General features: G+C 39.0%; 1 long non-coding RNA gene across 1 annotated transcript in view; it reads left to right on the forward strand.

The window, feature by feature from the left end:
- The first annotated feature begins 16175 nt into the window (after window positions 1-16175).
- The window catches only part of LOC113133208 (uncharacterized), a 79677-nt gene continuing 73750 nt past the window's right edge, over window positions 16176-22102 (forward strand). The window contains exon 1 of the long non-coding RNA XR_003295966.1: window positions 16176-16283. This is a non-coding gene — a long non-coding RNA (uncharacterized LOC113133208). The remainder of the gene's footprint in view (window positions 16284-22102) is intronic.

Here is a 22102-nt window from a genome sequence, read left to right on the forward strand (position 1 = left end):
ATATTTCAAATTGACAAAAATATATAATTATCATATCAACCTTTGAAGTAAATCTTTGAATTTTAAGTTGTGTTTTTGTTTTAATTTGTGTTGAAGTTTTCTCAACTATACTTTTTATACCTTGTGGGTTGTACGTTAAAGCTCCATCCAACGAAATGCTGCGAACACCCTTGCAGTCGTTACTTAAATCATGGACTGGATGTTTTATAATATCTTGAGTGATAAAATATTAAGCATTTCTTGGGCAGTTTTTCACCAAACATGACAACTGTTATCTGCCCAAAACCTTTCTTACTTACTTACTTTACACAATAAAGATTGTTAAGTCAGGTAGATGTCATATTGAGTACTCAAAGTCTCTGTTCGCTATCAGATTCAACAGTTTGGATCTGAGCTAAAATGATCAGTTCTCCTCATGATACACCAGAATGTGTTATTCAGATATTCTTTTGTTCTAAAAAGTCTTAAAGTCTTCTGTCCTAAGCAGAAGTACTATGAGGTTTGAGACTTGTCTGGACTTCTAAATATGTTGACTTTTTCAAGTATTGAGTGGTCCAAACCTTTCAGGACACAATACAATAACAGGAAGTGGAAGTAAAACAATATGCTTCATTATCAGCTATAGAGCTGATAAATTATTTTTATTTTAAATACACAAAATAATTACTAATACTAACAGGTAATAAAAGTTGTGTAACTTAATTAAACAGCAGTAGCAGGTCTATCCAAAGAGTAATATCTACAGGTTAACAGGCTAACAAGTACTGAGTCTACTGTGACTGGTACTTGAATGCGGTGGGCCCTGAAGTGTCAAGGGTTTGTAGCACTAAGCAGTAGGGCTGCCACAATTAGTCTGTGTCATTGATAACATTGATGCTAAAAATTTGTCGACATCAGTATTTTCTTTCGCCACATAATGTTTTGATAGTGTTTTGTCAGTAGATGTGTTATCTATGTTTGATTCAGTTTTGTAAAACAAATGTTCCCTTCTGTATCCCTACATATGTATTGCGTGCTTGTGTGAGCCATTTTTACCAGCACTAGGCAACAGCACAACACTAGAGTTTTAGTAAATCATGGCAGCTGCAGCAGAGTCCAAATCATTTGCATAAGAGGTTCATTCAAAAGTTTTTAAAAACCCCAAGGTCACAAAAGTATTTCATAATATCAAAAAAACAAACAGGTGCTTTGTACTCTGTGCTGGACTAATGTACTGGTTGTGTGCCTTCTCTAATACAGTCAGTGCTCCGTGCTTCTTAGGACATATACAGTTCTTATTTTATTTTATCCGTTCATCTTCTTCCGCTTCCGCCTATGTCATCGCCTGGGCTGCAGAACGCTTTGTCTGGCAGTAACCGTCAGCTGCCTCAGGAGTCCCACAAGCCAACCTGGTAGGGTTCCTTCTTCAGCTTGACGGCATCCCTTACCTCCGGTGTCCACCACTGGGTTCGGGGATTTCCGCCACAACAGGCCCCCGAGACCTTACGGCCACAGCTCTGAGCCGCTGCGTCGACAATGGAGGTGGAGGTGGAAAACATGGTTCCCCCGAGTGTCCAAGACATATGGCCGAAGGTCATGTGACACGAATACAAAGTCGATCATTGACCTCTGGCCTAGGGTGTCCTGGTGCCATGTGCACTGATGGACATGGTGTTCGTTATGGACAAACTGTGGCTAGCACAGAAGTCCAACAACTGAACACCACTCACTGTACCGGGCGAATAAACCATGAGTAGGATGTTACATGATTGGCATCTAACCTTCAGTAATTATAGTTAGTGATGATTATGTGGAAAACCAAAAAAATTGCATTTTACCGTAACGTTAGGGAGGGATAGTCACTACATATCACTCAGTTTTTAATAAATAATATACAGCCTGATGAAGGAAAAGCTGGTGAACAGGGTGACAGTGGATAACAAAATAACTGAAAAATTACAAATTATGCCACTCATACTGGTTTGTTAGAGTCTCTTTTAAAAGTAACTTTGGAATTCCTGCTAAAATCACATCTGCTGTGGTTGGGCAGCTTTGCTTTGACACTGTAATTGCACTAGAGGTCACATCTGAAACCCTCCTTTTTCCACATGCAGTCTGGTTATTTAGGCCATACCAGAGTTTGTAAGCTTTCACTTCACAGAGGCAAATTCCCCAGTTTATTTAAACAAAACCAAGCAGTTGAATTTTCAAAGTGCACAAAGTGTGTTTTCTGTGCTGTTTTCCTCCAGACAACATCATGAGTAAGAGCCTTGGTTGTTCTTCCACTCTGCCAAAGTTTATTTGTTTACCCATGTTGACTGTGAGATATGGTAGGAATATCATGTAGGAGTTTTAGTTTTAAAGTAGCTAGTTTGACTAAAGACTGTGCTTCTGGGTAGCCAAGCTCAAAAAACATTGTCTTGTCAGCCCTTTGTATGTTGGCCTCAGAGGTGGTTCCCTCATGTCTGTGTCTCTGTAATTGCTTAGATTTGATGGACACGGAGTATAAAGCTGCTTTGTACTCTGTGTCCACTCGACATTGCCCCAGGCAAGAAAGTAAGTACACCAATCACGCACGTAAAGGGTCGAACTCACATGCAAAAACAGATACACACACACACACACACACACACACACACACACACACACACACACACATATATACATATATAAACATGAAAAAACAGACTTGTTTTTCCATGCACATTCATTCCATCTTTATCTGTCTAATGTGACCCATCTCTCCTCCAACCTCCTCCTGTGCTTTGAATGTAGCTTTGATAACTGAGCACTAAGCAGGTGGTGAAGTGGAGATGGTAGAGGCTTAATGAGGAGAAGTGGGAGCAGATAAGGTGGAAGAGGGGGAAGAAAGGGTAAGAAGGGGGACAGAGGAAGGAAGGAAGTTGTAGGAAAGAGACTGAAGAGATGTGTGTGTGTGTGCTGTGTCCATGATAGTGGTGGACACACACTGAGGAGGGAGATTGGAGAAGGACAGCGGAGAGCACACCCACTCCTACACCCAGAGCGAGGGATGAAGCAGAGAAAAGGAGGGGGGTGATGAAGAAGAAGAGAGATAACACTGAAGATGAGACAAAAGTGAGATGTGTGTGTGTGTCTACCAGGATCAGTCAAACCATCACCCATGTTTTCCTTTTACACACATACACATGCTCACACAGCGATCAATCGCCACTTAGTGGAACACAACCCTCTCGCTATGTTTGATTACCAGCTGGGCTGAGATATAAAAATGCTCTATTTGTCTGTCTGTCTCTATTTATCTGTCTTTCCCTCACTATCATATGCACCAACACACACAAACACACACTGCCTTTCTCTGAGATAGGAAGGGTGTAGATGGATTTTGAGAGCTTTTAGAACTCAGCATGACATCCACTGGAAATGAATGAATGAGCTGCTGAATGAGCTGTTGAAGACATTAGGAGCTCATTTTTGCAGCTCCATAAGTCTTGCTCCATGCTAATTGTCTAAGTGCCATTTGGTAAAAGTCTTTATCCAAACTAAGTTACAATGCACTGGGAACGATTAGTAATAGTATGGTAATTTAGCAATTTAACATAAAATATGTCAAATTGCTAAAGGTAAATATAATATATCTGAGCCATCTTATGCGCAAACATCAGACTGACATTGTTTTGCTTAATTTACATGCACAGATTTAAAGATACATTTTTTTTTGCAGTGTTTGTCCAATGCACCCCAGAGGTAGGTAGCTGTTGTTAGCTACCAACTCCTGCATCTGAGGCGCTGTTAACAGACTGTTAACCACCCTGCTAGTATTGCCCTGAGTAAAGTCTTTATGACCAGTGTTTGTCCATAAGACCAGCAGCTGTAGCTCTCTGTGGAATTGCTATTCAAGATTTCTGTCAGACATTTCAGTCTTCTTGTAAGAGACAACAATTTTAAAATGTAGGAGTCATGTTGTGTTTGTAGGCAGTAACGTGTCTACAGCATCCTTTTTGAATTCAGATGGGATGTTCTTACCTTGATTTTGCTTGACTAGCACGTTTCAGCTGTGTTTATTTTGTGTCTGTTGAGAGTTAATCAGCCATGTGTAGTGGGCCCAGTTTAATTGTCAGGGCTTTTGATGGTGTAGGGTGTTTTGCTGCAAAAGGGGAAATAAATTCCTGATGAGTGAAAATGAGTAGAAAATGTCTCCTGACACCCATATTGCAGAAACAAACAGAAATGGACCCAATCATCTGTCACACAAAAAAATACCTGTTGCCAAATGGCATAGTGAGAAGCTACAAGTCTGAAAAAACAAGAAGCTGAAGATAGAAAATGAGTATGTGACAGATAAACAGACTGAAAAGTTTGTTGCACATGAAAACACGTACATCAGGCTTCGAGGTGTATTTCCTGTTTTTCTTATTCACGGGTGAATAGTAATTTGTGAAATCATCCCTCACTCAAAGTGTTTTAGACCTAGAAGGACAACTTTTTTGAAACTGTTTTTGTAAAAAAACATTATAATCCAGGTTATATATGGTCCGATACTGATCATCTCAGGCCTCCTTTAAAAACTGCTGAAAATGTTCCAAAACATGGTGCCATATCTGATCTTCAATCAGCCATCCCCTTACACTGGCTAATCATTGTTGCTCCCTTCCAGCCATTGATGCAGGTGTTATACTGCCATGATTGCAAGGCAAGAAATCTTGGTCTGGACTCTTCTGTTGTGTGGTCTATTGGAGGTGGATTGTGTTGCTTAACTGGGACGGTCAGCAGAATAGCTTTCTGTCTTCAGAAATCACCCAAAGACTGCTTCTGATAGTACTTAGTACTTACATAACATACTACAAACTTCTTACACTTGTAACTTTGCAGTAATTGTGTCAGATGGACTTTGAGTTTTGTGACATTTTGTTTTATGTGACTTCTTTTTGATCTGCCCTGAATTGGACTGTAACTCTTTAAATTGTAAATTCCAGTTAAACTTTTCTCCTTGTTCTGAAGCAGGGAATGTGGCAGCATTCACACGGATAAAATAAATGATCTAAGCACTGACCTCTGTGGGATATCACACTTAGACCTAGACAAGTCTGATACTGCTACTGTTGTTCTACAACATGCTGCGCTGTATTGGATAACAAGCGCTTCCAGGTTTATTATTCAATCTTTCATTTTGCCAGATTCACTTCTTGAACAATACTGCAGATGGTTGAAAACATTAAATGACAGTAAAATGAAGCATTTATATATTTGGAAAATTACTCCTGCTGCTGCTATTCTTCTATGCACCAGATTGAATCAGATTCTAGTATAAATAAAATTCAGACAAATAATTAAGGGAGATATTCTACATACACCAGTGAAAACATTCATTTGAGCTGAGATACTCAAAAGACCAAAAATCTACTTGTTTTCTTTTGCATCACTGATGATGATGATGATGATGATGACGATGATAGGTGTGGTGCAGCACCACCCTGACCTTGCAGGTATGAGAATAAAGTGTTTTAAATAATGAAGACAGATGAGAGAGATGTTGACAGCTCTGACATTCAGGTGAGAAAAGTAACTGGATTTATTAGTTGTTGCTGACTATGACTATGACTGTGCAACGTTGAGTATAGGTTGAATGGGGGTTGCAGTGTTGGCACAGAGGAGTAAGCAGTGTCTTCACAGACACAGAGGGGGGAGTGGTTAGAAACACAACAGTGCTGAAACACAGAGGTACTAACCATTGGCAATGCACATTTGCAGTGCAGAATCTTCATATTATTATTTTAACAGGAACAAAACTCTAATACTATACCAAGTTTACACTGATTTTTAAAAAGCAACACAATGGACCTCGAGAAAAAACAAACAATGCATTGCTAGCAGCATTTGGGTATGTGGGAAAAAAAATGCCCAGTCAGAACCATGAAAGTGTTACAAAAACTTTACATGGACAGCCACTCTACAACAACATGTACACACAGTACATACAGAAAGTGCATGACACAAATGTTTGTGTGGCGTTCATAATCCTCTGACACATTTGTGTTTGTCCTCCTTTTTATTTAAATTTCTGATAGACAGAGACAGGTAGTAGCAGCTCCACCTCCCAGTGACCTTCCCATCTATTGCAGAAGAATGAGAGGACAGAAAAACAGGAGAAAAAAACAGTACGGAGGAGGAGAGGTAGTGGAAGGGAGAATGAGAGAAGGGGCGTAGGAAGACATGTTCGTGTGTGTGTTTGTGTGTGTGTGCGTCTCCTATTCAGTCCTGCTGGCCTTGTGCTTCTCTTAACTTAGCTGAAGGTTGAGCCTTGAGCTCGAATGAAAAGACCCCATTGGCAAGCAGTGAGCGCCCTGTTCCTGTGTGTGCCTCTTTTGTGTGTTTGGAGGGTCCACACAAACACAGTCAGGTTCCTGGTAGCCTTGGGCATCCAGGGCCCACACACATTGAAGACACACTGTCCTTTTGTTCCTCCCAAACAGCTCTATAGAAAAGTAATAAAGACAGGAGAGCTCTGACAGCCAATTCAAGCATCTCTCCTACTTATTTTTTTTTTTCCTTCATGCGGTCTCACTCTACTCCTTACCTTGATCATCTGTCTCACCCTCCGTCTGTCTGTCTCCTCCTGCCTCTCCTGTCACAGGCCTATGCAACAGTTTCTGTCTTTCAGTTTGTCCATTTTTCTTTACTTGCCTTTCTCTTGATGAGTCATGTTTTTGTGTCTGTCTCCTTGTCTTTTTAACATACACCCCCATGTATTGTACCGACTACAGACAAAATGAGAGGATCGACAAGCGAAATTTTGGTTGATAGACTCACTTGCAATTTTTTACAGTCTTCCTCTTTCTTACGTTCCTTTCTTCCTCTTCTTTTAGCTGCCACCCTTTCAGTTTATTTCTTCCCATTTATTTCCTCCCTCTGTCTGTCACTGTTGTCCTCTCATGCTGAGTTTGCCTCCAGCCCTCCGTGCCTTTCTCTCCGTCTCAGCCTGTTTTTCTCTCCTCTCTCCTTCGATCTGTTTATTCTCCGCTTGTTTTTCTGGCCTCTACAGCTCTCTTCCACCCCAGCCCAATCCTAACGACACCACCTAGCCTCCTCCTTCACTTGATCCCCACTCTCTCTTCTGCTTTACCTCCTCCTTATCTCAATCGTTCATCTTCGCTTTCTACTTTTCTATCTCTCTCCTCAGTGCAAGTCTGTCCTTCTCTCTCTGATTGTCCCAAAATTTCACATTTTTTCAGCTCTATCAGTACAAGTCAAAGGTTGTTTTTTTTTGTTTGTTTTTGCAGCTTTGAGGTTGTTTGTGTTACTATGTAATGAATACAATAATGTTCAATGAGTTATTCCTTTGAGTCCATATTAGTGGAATATCTTATGTGTGTGACATGAAGTCTTATGCCCCTTTTCCATTACACAGTTTTAGCACTACTCAGCTCTACTGTACTCGATTACAACTCTGTACCACCACAAAGTGGATGGGGCCGTCGTAGCAAGGCGGCGCAAAACTGCCATGACACCACAGAAACGTCTGCACCTCTTCATAGGACCGATGTGGAAAAGCCACATTAGTGACATGTAAAAGCATATCATTGAAAACAAACCAGAATGATTGAAAGCATGAGCATTTTTAATTAAGGTCATGCATTAAAATGTTTATATTCCCAACCTTCTTACCTCAGAATGCATAATTAACATCATTAACATCTAGACATTTGGTCTCACCCTGGATGTTTATAAGGTGCTCAATACCTAATTTTCTGGGCTATAAGTCACACTTTTTTTTTTTTTTACTACTGTGGCTTGTAGTGTGACTTATACAGCAAAGTGACTTATATGTGTGCATTTATAGTAATTTTGTCAAGTAGTCACTAGTGTTAGATGGTACTCTTGACTCAACTGGAGATAATACAGTACCGCCAAAAAATAAAAATGTTATCTTATGTTCACACTAAACTACAATTCCTACTATAACGGACTTCAAAGTACAGGTAATGAAGGCTGCAGCTGAAACAAAGTTTGGAGTGAGTATTCAGCCAACCTAAGAGAGGAGGAGGACATGCCGTTTGACCTTCACCCATAGCACAATTGTTTGTTGCTTGATACAGTGTCGTAATGCACTTCTGCTTGTTGTTATGTGTAGCCTATGTTCTTCATAGGCTAATTTAGACTATAATTAGTGTAATTAGAAATGTGACTTATACACTAAAGCAACCTATATGTTTTTTTTTGTTTGTTCAACAAGGTCATTTTTGCTAAAAACAACTAATATTCTGGTGAGACTGAAAAATGAAGTTTTTTTTTTTTTTTTTTTTTTTTGCACAGAAACTGGTGTTTAAGGATTACCGGCTTTAAGTTAAAAACATTTAGCTATGTGGGACAGCTAGATTCTGCTACATTACACTTAATATTGTGAAGAAGTGACAACAGAGCCTGGTGTGCAGTCTCTTTTCATAATCTTGTGTTACTGATGGATAGTGCCTATTCATCATTCCATCGTTCCATTCATTCATTCATCCATCCATTATGTACGCCTTCATGTCAATATGAAATACAAAAAGTACTTGTGTCATGGACTTTTATTTTGCATTAGTTTCTGTTCCTTAGCTCATTGTCTATGATTCTTTGTCATTGTTTAGTTCTCTGTCACAGTTTGGATTACTTTTGTTCACCTTTGTTACCATTTTGAATTTTACACAATTTCAAGGAAAGAACAAAATATAAGGTCAAAGAAAAAGGCCCCAGCAGCAATGAATATTACCACCCATTTGGTGTGTTTTTCTATCATTGAGCGATTCAGTCAAGCTTACCTCAATGATTGCAGAAATTTTAAGCTTTTTATGTATCCCTGAGCTTTTCAATCCTTCCCTTAACTCTACCACTTTAAACAACTTTGCTGTTTTTTGAATTTGGTTATCTTATTTGGTTATACAGACAGCACAACAGGACATTGTACTAAAATAGGTGACAGAATTTTGAAATTTCGGGGCTTTAGCGTGTCCCACTGTGCACTGAAACCTCATTTCTTCTTGAAAATGTCATAGATTTCTCAGTGGATGCCATAGAGCCAGTACAACTTCTGTTCAGACTATGGTGTGTTGAGCTCTGACAAAGATTTCTGAAAGCTGAAAACATCAGTGGTGGCATATGACATCTTTCAAAAACTGAAATAGAAATACAAAAATCATTGACCACTTTTGTTGTCAGTAACATAGCAACGTGTCTTGAACCTCTTCAGTGCCAGCTTTTTCCTGTTTCAGTGTCAAAAATCTTTAATTTAAAAGCAGCAGAAATCTGTCATAGAGAACAGCTAAATGTACAGTTTAATTAATTACCAAAGAGAATCAAACACCGACAAGAGCTTAACATACTCGTTCCAGCAGGGCAAGGTATCAATCACACCAGTATTAACAGTGGAATAAAAATTGGTCTTGACAAATGCATTAAACCCACCTGCACCTCTAGAAACAAACTCTCTCTGCACATTTCTTCTGGTTCCATCTCTGTTTTTCTCTGTCATTGTTTAATGATCCCTGTGACCTCAGCTAATAGTGTTCCAAGTCACCCCATATATCCCCTGGGAAAACACACAAACACACCTACATATATCTAAACACATTCACTAAACATTGAGCTATACAGTGCCCTCCACAATTATTGGCACCCCTGCTTAAGTTTGGATTTTAAGCTTCTAATAAATTATTTTTCTTTTTAAAAATAGAACCAAAATTCAGAAAAAAAAGAAAAATCCAACCTCTCCTTTTCAGTTCACCCCATAGGTTTTCAATCGGGTTGAGGTCTGGGGACTGAGATGGTCATTGGAGGAGCTTGAGTTTGTGTCTGCTGAACCATTTTTTAGTAGATTTTGCCGCATGTTTTGGGTCATTATCCTGCTGAAAGACCCAGTAACGACCAATTTTACCACATCTTAATCAGGAGTGCCAATAATTGTGGAGGGCACTGTATATTTCTAGCATGTTGTCAGCCAGGACCAAAGCTGAGTTAGACATCTTGTTGGTCTTAGTTGTGAGGGCAGCCAGTGATGTAGTGACCCTAACCCTAGCCCCTAACATAAATATACATAACCCCTACCCTTACCCTAACCTAAACCTAATTCTAATTCTAATCTTTCCACTGAAACATCTCTATAGTATTGAACCAGAATGGGTTCACATAACAGGCTCCAGCAGATCCCTGTGACCCTAAATAGGAATAAGTGGGTATAGATGATGGATGGAGGGATGGGTTCACATAACTATACAAAAGGCACATACCCAAACAGTGACAGTGAGAACTAGATACAAGTGAAACAGAATAATGTTTTGACAGTGACTTTTGTGGTTTAGTCATTTTGGAAAAAAGACAAAGTCTACAGCTACGGCTGCTGTATTGCTCGGTGTTCACTTACACATCTAAAAACATGACAAGACTGACAAAATAAAGTTGACTTGGGATCTAATTGACTCATGCATTGACTTAAGGGGGTAAGGGGACAGCACTAGTCTACAATGTTTTTATTTATTAGTCTTATAACAAAGGTCAAAGATAATAACAAAGGAGGAGATGATCAAGGGGAGATGTGGATCATTTAGTTTGGCCCTTTGCATGGACAAGCTCACTGGGGACCTCCCTGAAGAAATCATTGAATGTTGAATCATCTAAAGGTATTCTAAAATAAAAAATGTATTGGTCTTGGAAAATGTGGTTTATGATTTTTGCAATCTATTTTGTAAAATACTTGCATTTATTTTTCAAAAGACATCACAGGAAATAACTTTAGAAGGGACTAGTTAGTTTGTCCAAGGTGAGTAGGAATTTTTGCCTCATTGTTCATCATTTGGCTTCTCTCATGGCTTTGGTTATCACACTCCCAGTCCAACTGGAGTTTTAATTTTCTCCACCTCCTCTGAGCTTTAGAGTAGTAACAGCTAAGCTGACCTACAGATGAAACGTTTCTCCATAGAGGCTTAATTTTGTTAGAGAATATCTTGGTCTTTAGCAGTGCAACAATATTTACAGTATAATTTCCACTAAATTGGTGTTAAAAACAGATAAAGGTTCATCACAGTAAAAATCAAAGGCTGTCGTTCAAGGGGAGACAGTGAACAGAACAGGTCAATAAGTGCTTGAGAAGAGTTTTTGTTGTGTTTAGTTTTATTTTGGTTCTGCTTAAATCAACAGTTTTTGTTCCCAGGGTTTATAGAAGAGTTGATTAGAAATAGTAATTCTGCCATTGGTACAAAGGGAGAGATTACCAGGTAAATGAGTGGGCATGTTATGTCAGTCACATGATGAATCACATAAAATGTGTTGGAAGCTGTCAACTGTCAACATGAATATTAGTCCACACTTAGAACTACTTATTTATAATTTGAATGAAGTTTAGACAGTAAATATGTCAGTTCATCCAGAAATTAAGTTATATCTGTGAGGTTGGTGTACAGTCATAAATTGATCACCAAACTGGTCACCATTATTGTCTATGAATTTGTATATCTGCATGCATTGACAGGAATTGATAAAAAAGACCTGACCATCAAAACATTTAAGGGAAACACTGAAGAGCATTTAAAAGCATATTGTTCCCTCACAGTGTCATTGGTTCCAATATGAACCAATCTGTCTTTTACCTCTAGGTGGTGTTTAAATAATTGATGGCGTCCTTTTTGTTAATTCTTATATCTTTGGACTTAAAAAACTACATTTGCATCAGTTTTAAGTAAATAAATTCGTCTGATTATAGAGTCACCAACAGTCAAAAATGGCAATGGAGCATTTGCTGGATGGACTGTGACACTGTTGGGTAGCACAGTTAAGCGGTTTGAAATAACATGATGATGTCCCCTCTTTTGGCACCTGACGATGACCCCCATCCAATTAGCAAGCTGATTCAGAGTAAATGGGAGGCAAAAGATGAAATCCTCTCTGCTTTTGTAACTGCTGTGTCAATAAAACTGTTTAGTAAAGAATCCTTGTGTGGAGAGTCTGCAGATATTCTCCATAAGGTTAGAAACAGCAGTTCATAGCTGATCAGTACAGCCAGCAGGTGATATTTGTTTACAACTCTCACAGCTAATTAGTTAGGAAGCAGTCCGCAGTCAGAGTCCTGACTTACCTTAGATCATAAAAACTAAAAAAAAAAAAAAAAATTGTCATCCGAAAATGCATTTTTAATATTAAAAAAAATCAAAAAAGAACACCTCTATTTATTTGGTGTAGGTGGTGACATACTGTCACAAGGTGGTTTATTTGTATGTACAGTAACCCTTATCCTTTCACTGCCCACATCTCTCATTTCAAGCAATTTAGATCGATCTGATGATTTGCTCATTAAAACATCTTTGTTGGCATTATCAGGAATATGGTAGTTGAAAGTCATCATCGTATAGAAATACTATTTCACACATCATGCTGTACTTGGCTTTGAGGAATATATACAGAGTGTCTTTAAAACTTTGCCTACAATGGCACCCCTCTTGGCTGGTTCAAGGCAACACTGATGGGTTGCCATGGTTTTGGCAGTGAGCAGAGCCAATCTTCATCACAGCTCCCTCTGCTTTACCTCTTTTTTTCTCTTTCTCTCCTCTTTACTTTCTCTTCTCTGTAGAGGAATAAAATAGAGGTAAAAAGCCAAGGTCCACAGAGAAAGCAGAAAGGAAAAGAAAGACTGAGAAGCTATTTACACAGACATACTCATTTCAAAAGACTGTGACAAAGTGAGCATGAGAGAGTGGAGGGAGCGCTTTGCATATGTTCACACACTTTAAAAAAAAAACTTGCAAGTTAACGTCAGCTTGAATTTGCATAAAGAAGACATGGTTAAGGATTTTCAGGAATAGTTTGATCTATGTTTAGGGCCCAAATGTAATTAATTAGTTGTGATCCAGTAGCAGTTACCCACTAACATAAAACTATATTCAAAGACAAGCAGGAAAATGCACCCTTGTCTTAAACCTAATTATCCATTGTATCTTCCATTTACCTACAAGTGAACAGAATGATGTAAATAGTGCTACACTTCTCTGTAAAAGTCTGTGAGGATTTGTAAATATGTAAAAGAATTTAACAATATTAAGTCTGTGAAGATTCTCAGGTGTCCAGATGAAGTTATCTAGAGGCTGAGTCATGCCAACTGGACTTCTTGTTTTTAAGTTGAAATATTTCACTACTCATCCAACCAGCTTCATCAGTCTGAGATGAGTAGTGAAACATTTTGGCCTAAAATCTAGAAGTCCAGTTGCCGTGACCCAGCCTCTAGTTAACAATATTAACTGAGAGTGCTGGTACAACACATCCTCCTAGTCAGCAAACTACTACAAGCTCTAGCAATCGGCCTTACAAATCTGTGTGCATATGTAAAGGTTTGTGTACATATTCACAAATCTGACACAATAAAAGATTTGGACACAGGTTGAAGCTCGGTTCAAGCAGCCACTGGGCTCCTGGACACCTCCTTGAATATAGCCCTACTTGCAGATTTAATAATATGACTGTATAATAACCATCTTAAACAACTCATTGAATTTCCCAATCTGCTTCAATTCATACATGGTTAAAGCTTTTAGAACTTCAGCCATAACATAATTCCTCTCTGTGATCTGTGACAACATGCTACATATCTCTGCCAGTCAGCAGGGGAACATGCACACAGTGTTATGAATCTCACTGCTTTGGTAAGGATTTGGTCAAACCAAAGTCAAATCTTGACCTGCTTCATTCCAGGGGAATTCATTAGGATTCATGCTGTGGGGAACATGAACTCTACAAATTGAATTAGACTTATCAGATTTAGAAAGACAAAAGTGCCTCTTTTGACCTGCTGCTGCCAATTGGTGGAAAGTCAGGTCATCACCCTAAGTCATTGGGATTTATCGTCAGGGGATCATGAATACAAATTCAAATCTCCAGTCAATGTCGAAAATGTTGAAATTTACACACCTGTACTCTGAGGTACAGAGTGTACTGTATCTACATGCTGCACAATATGACACTGTATGAACATGAAAAGCAGTATGATGTAAACCTTTTGGAATATTGTCAATGTTATAACAGGAGAAAAAAAATCTATTTTTTCATGGTACATCAATGGTTTTGCTGGGGCAATTGTCTGTGTCCTTTTGTCTAATAAACTGGGACAAGATAGTGTTTTGGCAAAAAGAAAGCGGTGTAGTATGGATAGATGACAAGAAACAGGAACTTGTTGCCAGGATTGTTGGGTGATTAAGTGTGTTAAGAAGGAGGTAGAGGAAGACGATGAGGATCTTGTAGCCAGTTCTGTAGTGGGGTCTACCTCTGAGATGGCAGCTTGATGGATGGAGCTCGTTTCTTCTCCAGAGGAGATTAATGAGAAAGGGTCAAACTGTGTGAGGCCTTCACACGCACACCTACACATACTGAGACAGTAGTTAGACACACAAATGTGTCCAAACACTTGATATTGTCTTATATTCCTTGACATACACAAAAACACATCTTTTAGCATCACTTTGTGGCCCTTGATTCTTAGGGTGTCTGAGCATGTGCCTGTTAAGCCTATGCTTTAATCCTTCAATGTTTAAGTTAATACATGAAGTAACTGAATTCTGAGGCAACACGTACAGATTCAGTGCACTCTCTGAGGCTTTGAAACTGCTTTTTCAGTTCCTCTACAAAGTTTTGGATTTGACAACCTAGTTCTTTCAGAATAGCCTAAATGTGTTTGGGCATCAACTAGCATTTGACAGAGTTACTTTGACCAGGACACATGGATTTTCTGAATATGTGGCCCTGATGTCAAAATTAGTTTTTGTTATTCATTTTGTCAACTGGGCCTTGCTTTTAATTAAAAAAATATTTCTTAAATGATTTGTGGAAAAATACTGGACACACAATCTTTCTTAACTGTAAACCAGTTCCACAGCAAGCGAGTCACACCATCAGACTCTGAAGCGTTTAGACTTGACTTACTGTCAATACTGCCTGTAACATGATTGACTGGAACTCTTGCAGTGTATTTTTTTTATTTATCATGACTCATGCAGCGCTTTCAAGTATAATTATTGTGGATTTGGTGTCAGATAACTGACTGTCAGCGACCGGCTGGATTTCACCTCCTCAGTTCAACAGCCTCTCTCTCAACAACACCCTTCCATAGCAATTTTCCATGCAATGACAAATTAAATCAAAAAACAAACAGACCTAAAATTCTAAAAGTCTTAACAAGTTGTTTACCTACTGCGTAGCTCCCTTAGATATCTCTGGTTTATGTCATTTTGACCTGTGCAGTTCTGCAGAAGGATTGCTAACATGTCTGTGTTTGTCACAAAAGTTGTCCAACATTAGTGTTTTTGAAAGGAACTGATTTATGGACTACAATCCACCATCTGCAGTGCAATGACAATTAGACAAGCATCAACAAAACAGCTATAGGACAAACCACAAAAAAAAAATGCAAGCAGCAGGCGTTAATCCATTTATTGTCTACATCACTTATTCAAGGGTTGCTGGGGAGCTGGAGCCTATCCCACCAACTTATTTTTGGTTTGGGAAAGTTGGAAAATTTTGTTTAGTTCCAGTGTCTGAGAGGTTTTGGGGCAGGTGACAATCCAACAAGGATGCCTTGCTTTTAGGTGACTTTGCTAACTACTGCATCACCCTGCCATTCATAAACACTGTCTTCAAACTTGGGTAAATAAATTGGGTTAATAAATGGGTTTACATTGATGAGAGAGTTTAGATCTTAATGATCATTGATTCTTGAAAAAGCCAGGCAATGGGTGGAAAAAACACCTGTCTGATATTTTTCTCAGCTCTATTCATTGTACTGGGCAAAGCAGGCTATTTCCTTTGTGTTAACCAGGAGAGCCTAATTAGCATCAAATGACATTTCCAAAAAAAAATTGAAAGCTGAAAAATGCGTACCCATTTTATGTGTCTGTATATTAACATCTTTATTTTATGTTTCAACAGCTCTGTTCTTTCTGCTGTCCTCTTCCTGTTTTGCCTGAGTCAAGGTTCATGAAAGGTGGAACATCTGTTGGCTCATCAAAACTGCACTCTCTCTAGCCTGCTGCATATTTCCGTCCCATTCATTGCTTGTCTTATTTTCCTCGCCCATTCTAACAGAAGCATTCTTTCTCGAAGGAAGAGAGCGTAATGAAAACATGCCTTTATAAGTGACCTTGAGGATGAAATATTGCAGCATACCAGAGATCTGTGTGGGGATAAAATTCAATTCAGTTCAATTCAATATTTAGTTAGGTGCAGTTTAATGTAAGACACTTTCTTGATGTGGAGAGTACAAACTGTCTCTGCAAGCAGCATGTGTGGACCCATGAAGTACTGTATACCTGTATATGGTAACATGAATATTGTCTTTATTTCCATGCTTCATTAGTGTAGAGTAACTGAAATGAGAGAGAGTTGCTATACATTTTGACCCTTAAGACTGTAATTCTTTGTATATTGTACTTTTTATTATCTGAGGACAGTCTTAGCTGTAAGAGTGCTCAGTCCTGTACAATTAATCAAATACATTGGGAGTTTTACATAAATATCCTGTTGTCACTTTGGATTCTTTCCAAAACACATAGATGCAGCACAATTCAGATAAGCTCTTATTTCCGCTATGAGAAACTGTTTTGTTCTTATGAAACTTGTGACCTTCATGTTAAATTTTATGTTTTTAAAGATTCCTGCCATGTGCTTCTAAGAGGCAATATCCCTCTGTCATGATGATATGAGCAAGTTTACTCTGTCTCTGTCATCTCGTTTCATATTTCAGTTGCACAGTCTGTAATGCAGCCTGCATAAAATGTTTGTAGGCACATTAAGATCCATATGGATCTGATGATAGGTTGGATAGGTTTACCTTGACTGCTTTTTTATACTTTAAATACATTTGTAAATAGTTGCATACTATGTTCATGTGTCCATGCATGCTACGTTCAGTTATCAGGTTCACTTCACAGCTGTTTCTTGATATAAAAGACCTACAGCATCAAATCTGTATTAGTCCTCATCTAAAAATAAAAACTGCAGTGTCCAGCTGAATTAGGAAGCAACTGAGGCTGTTTTTAAATAAAAAACTATATATAGAAAAGTATTCACTGTATCACTATATTTTAATTTGCATGGAGGCTTGTCAGAAAGTGGTGACTATATGCTTCCTTTGTAGAACATTAATCATCTTCAGTACAGCTGTTTGTCTGAAAACACAAAAACACACACACAAACCAAACACAGCACTGTTAGGGCAGGTGTTAGGGCTTTGACAGAGTTATGCTATCAATTCAAGAGCTCTATGATAGTGAAGTGTGTGCATATATGTGTATACGTGTGTGAGTGTGTGCATGTGATAGAGAGACAGATTAACCCACTGACTTATTCACTGTTCCTGTCTTTTCATGTATCTGTATCTCCTCTGAGCTGCTGCAGTTTATTCTTTTAATGGAAAATTCAAACAGACTCCTGCTCCCTTCTGACTATATCTCTGTCTTATTTCCCACCCTGCCTCCTTTTCTTCGATGCTCTCGCTCTATAGCTCTCATTCTACCTCCCTCCTTCTCACCTGCCAAAATATCACAAAGCGTTTTTCTCCTCCCTGTATTGCTGTTGGTGTCACTGATCAATGCGATGGAAAGGCCAGGGAGAGACAGACCAAAAGTAGGAGATGAAGGTAGATGAAAAGCAGAGGGAGGAGGGAAATATACGAGAAAGTAGATCTTATTGTGACTCTTTTTACCTTTTTTCCTTTCATCTTTCCTGAACATCTAAATTTTTTTTGTTGTTTTTCCTGCCAGCATTTATACTCATCACCCAAAGAATAATTATTGTGATTTGGTCAAACATTCTAATTAGAGAGGATGTCAGTGGGAAACGTCTCCGTTGTATATGAAATTTTCAATAACGGGAATATTGGTCTGCATGTAAACTCAGTCTCCATACATAGATAGAAAGATAGAAAACGGGAAGTGAGTCATACCAGTTAGTAATTCAGCCTTGTGGTTTTCCTAACAAACATCAAAATGACCTGACTGACCAATCAGTTTATTGACATTAGAACAGTGATTAAACAGCAGCCTGCTACCAGGCTACACCAGCAGCACTGCAGATGAGAATGAATGTATGTGTATGCAGAAGAGATGCATTCAAGTGTGTGTGTTTGTTTTTATGAGTACATCTGTGTCTTTATTCTGCTTATGGCAGGCGTACTGCTATGACCCTGACTGTGTGACAGACTGCTTCCTCTCTTTCCCTTGGGTTACATCCAACATAGTGTGCGTGGCTACGGAAAGACTTGGAGGCTGAAGACTAGGGCTGCACAATATATCGCTTGAGCATCGTCATTGTGAGGTGCCCATGCAAAAAAGTCAAACTACAAGACATGCAAAATTATCCATATTATTCCCTGAAACTAATGCATGCAGAGACACAACAGCAACAGGCTCATTTGTCTCGGTGAACATAGCATGCACATCTATGGACTGGTGCAGGTGTTCAAGTCTAGTCCACAGGGGACAACATCGGCCCTGGTTGGTTTGATGAGTGCTCACACTCACTCATAGCTTAAAATTTGGCAACTTCAGTAAATTAAACTATAGCAGCTAAGGAGAAGGACAAAATTTCTCATTATGTTAATATAAATATAAAGTTCATGTACTGCTACGTCCGTTATGTATCTGCGAGTTGGGATAACATAACGTGGTTCCATCATGTTCACAATTAGCCTTTTTTTCCTAAATGTCGCCCTAATGTTGATACAGTAACATGTTAAACTGTAGACAATGCATTGACGATACATAGATAACATTAACGCCTAGATCTGTAAACACTTGAATAATATAGTGTAGAGGTTGTGCTACTAGCATGGTTTTAAGTATATTAATTAATTCTTCACACTTTCACATTTTGACAGTGTATTAACAGTGTGTTTCACATGTGCAAATAGTAACTCAGTGTGGCTACAGACACTAATTTCACACCTTTGGCCTCTTAAGCCTTTTACATCATGTCATGTTGACGAGTCATTTGATGGTTGCGTTCTCATGTGGTTTTCTTAAAAGACACTGACAAAGAAGGTGACACAAACATAATGTGTTTGTGGATTAAGAGAGGATTGCTTGTTAAGGTGTGTGTAACAAAGATTGCTGGCATTCAAAGCAAACTACCAATAGTTATAATCATTTCTGGGCTTTTAAAGTGTTCTCGCCATATAGGATACTGACTTTGTGTATGATAGCTATTTTGAGCTGCCTTATCATACTTGATGTGAATTTCTTCTCAATAACCTATTTTCAACTGAAAGGACTTTTTCCCCCCTCCCATTTTTAATGATGAGTAAGTATGAATTCTGGTCAAAACGAGAAATTAAAGTTTCTGTCATCCCCCACCCACCACCACAAGGCTGGCCAGAATGGTCCAGAAATGTCATGTCCTACTGCTAATGAGGTGGGAGTGTGTGTATGTGTGTAGAGCTAAGAGGAGTTTAGGGCTTGCATGTCTACAGAAGGAGGAGTGAATACACACACACACACACACACACACACACTGACATTTAACCAAACCATGGACTCTAATTTTGTTTCAGTGTCTGGCCTTCACATTGCCTGCTCCTAATTCTCTCTTTCTCTCACACACATGCACACACACCCTTCTCTTTCCATTTTTACCTTTGTTTTACTTTAACGCTTATCTTTATTTTTGTGTATTATTATCTCTGTTTACTCTAGCTGTTATGCTCTGTATTGCTCTCATGTATCTTTTTTATTCTGTTTTTAATTTACTGCCCTTCCCTTTTTTTTTCCATTTGACCATGGATCCCCTTTGTTGAAATCCTCTGAAATATCCATGGAAATACCTACCAACCATTTCGATAACATAAAAATAGATCTAATTTTACCACCAACATAGCCTGGGTCAGTTTGACATATGTCTTTATGCTCTGTAGTGCCCCCTTGCAGAACCCTGTTGACTGCCTCGGTGAGTTTTCCATTAAGAGTGACCACATTTAAAATATCTGTCAGACTGTGTGCCTTTCACTGTTCACAGCCTAACCCTGATAAGCACCACCAAAATGCAAAACTAGCCTGCAAATTTAAAAGGTACAGTCAGAGAGCATTGATGATTTCATATTTCATTAGGGCAAAGTAGACTATAATACTATAGTCAGTGTAGAGTAAACCTACCAAAACACAACATACAACAATTTCAAAGATAACTAAAATGTCTGTCATCTGCGCAGATTCCACCTTTTCCTTTGTCTTCTGATTCAACAGAGAGATGCTGGCAGGCAGATTTTAGAAATGTCCCATTTCTCTGTCATCCTAAATTTTGTTTCTGCTGTAGTGCTAATGAGTGACAGGCCAACAGCCATGAAATTCACCTGTCTTTCTCTTCAGTATGAATAAGGTTTGTGACCAGTTGACATACACATAGTACCAGAAAAAAAAACAAAAAGTAATACAGCAGTGTTTTGATTTAACAAAAAAAAAAAAAAAAGCTCTGCAGAGCCTCTGTTACATTTGTTATGAAGACTCCACTGATGCAATCATGCCCTTGAGCAAAGTGTTTGTCCCTCTAATGCTCCAGTAGAATTGATAAGCAACTTACATAGTAAACTTTAAAGAAAATATGTTGTGTGTATAGCTGTGTGTGCCTGCGTAACCTTCCACCCCCCTCATAACTACTTTGGAGGGCTGTAACTGTAAATAATCATGTGATCTTAGCCAGCGTCTCTGGTTAAATAGGATCTAGAAAAAGTTCCAGCTTCACAGTTATGAAATGCTTGACATTACCCATCTGTCTTTTTGACATCATGCATCCACTGTGCACTCTCTCTGTTACACCCGCTCCCTCGTCTCTCACTATTGTTTCCGTTTTGCCCTGCTCTGTGTGGCTCATACACACAAACACAAATTTATTTTAGGATGTCCACACACACATAGAACATGGCAGAAAATATGTTCACACACACACACACACACACGCGCACGCGCTTGTGCTCAAAGGCACTGGAAGGCGACTTGCCTCCCTGCCTTTCTCCATATGCTTTGTCTGCCCTCATTAAAAGTGATGGGTGCACATCACACATACACACACGTGTAGACACACATCAAATCACATCATACCCAGCTGTCATATTAGTAAAATATTAATGGAGAGCACACTACTTGATATCCTCTTCTTGTGTGTTGAATTTCCTGACATACTGAAGGTTTGCGTGTGTCTGTGTGTGGGTGAATTAGATACAGAAAGAAAGCTCCCAAATTTTTGACCACATGAAGGAAGCCTGAAGTAATTGGGTTGAGAGAGGAGAGAGAGAACGTGAGAAAAAGAATGTAAGAAAGATGATTTTAAGATGCCTGGAAAAAGATGGAGGATCCTCTAACCTTAACAAATACCTATTTTAACCTAAACCATGAACTTTCCCAAATCCTAAGCAAGGTATTTTTGTGTCTAAAGCAAACCAAGCCTGTGCTATAGCCCTGTAACCTCATAGGTGGGTTAGTTTATTTTAGTTTCAACCGTTTTATTTTTAATACTTTATCTGTAGCATATCTCCTGCCAGGTGGCACAGTGGTTCATATCCATGTCTGGGTGCTTTTATCATGGGCACTCCCACTTCCTCCCACTGTCCACACACATGCAGGTTTGGTGAAGTGACCCGTGACAAACTTGTGATAGATTCCCAACATTCCCTTTCTCGACTTCTGGCTTCTACTCCACAGCAGTGGTACCTAAGGCCCATGGGTATTGTTTAGTATTTAGAGCTGTCTGCCATGCCAGAATATTAGGCAGCACATGGTTGTAACAGCCATAATATAAACCCATTGGGTTTAGGAGACATTGTATTGAATTTTACATAAACCCAGTGCTTCACGTACTGTAGGTAGGAACTCAAAACTTCATTTACACACAGATCATGTTTAGATTTTTTTTTTTCACTACTACACTCTGGGTAGCCAAAGCTATGAAGGCTTAGTGTTCTGTGTTTTACTGGCTGAGAGAGAATGTGTAACTAGGTACAGCGACGACAGGGTTTAGGTTTTTTCGCTTCCACACACCCATAGCCACAGCCACACAGGTGTTTTCCCCTGTTGCCTGATTAGTCTTTCTCCCAAGGCTGTACTGTCTCTGCCGACACTTAAACGCAGTGAAAAGTTAAAGTTTAGTCCAG

The sequence above is a fragment of the Mastacembelus armatus genome, chromosome 6, assembly GCF_900324485.2.
Source record: "Mastacembelus armatus chromosome 6, fMasArm1.2, whole genome shotgun sequence".
In the NCBI taxonomy this organism is placed as follows: Eukaryota; Metazoa; Chordata; class Actinopteri; order Synbranchiformes; family Mastacembelidae; genus Mastacembelus; species Mastacembelus armatus.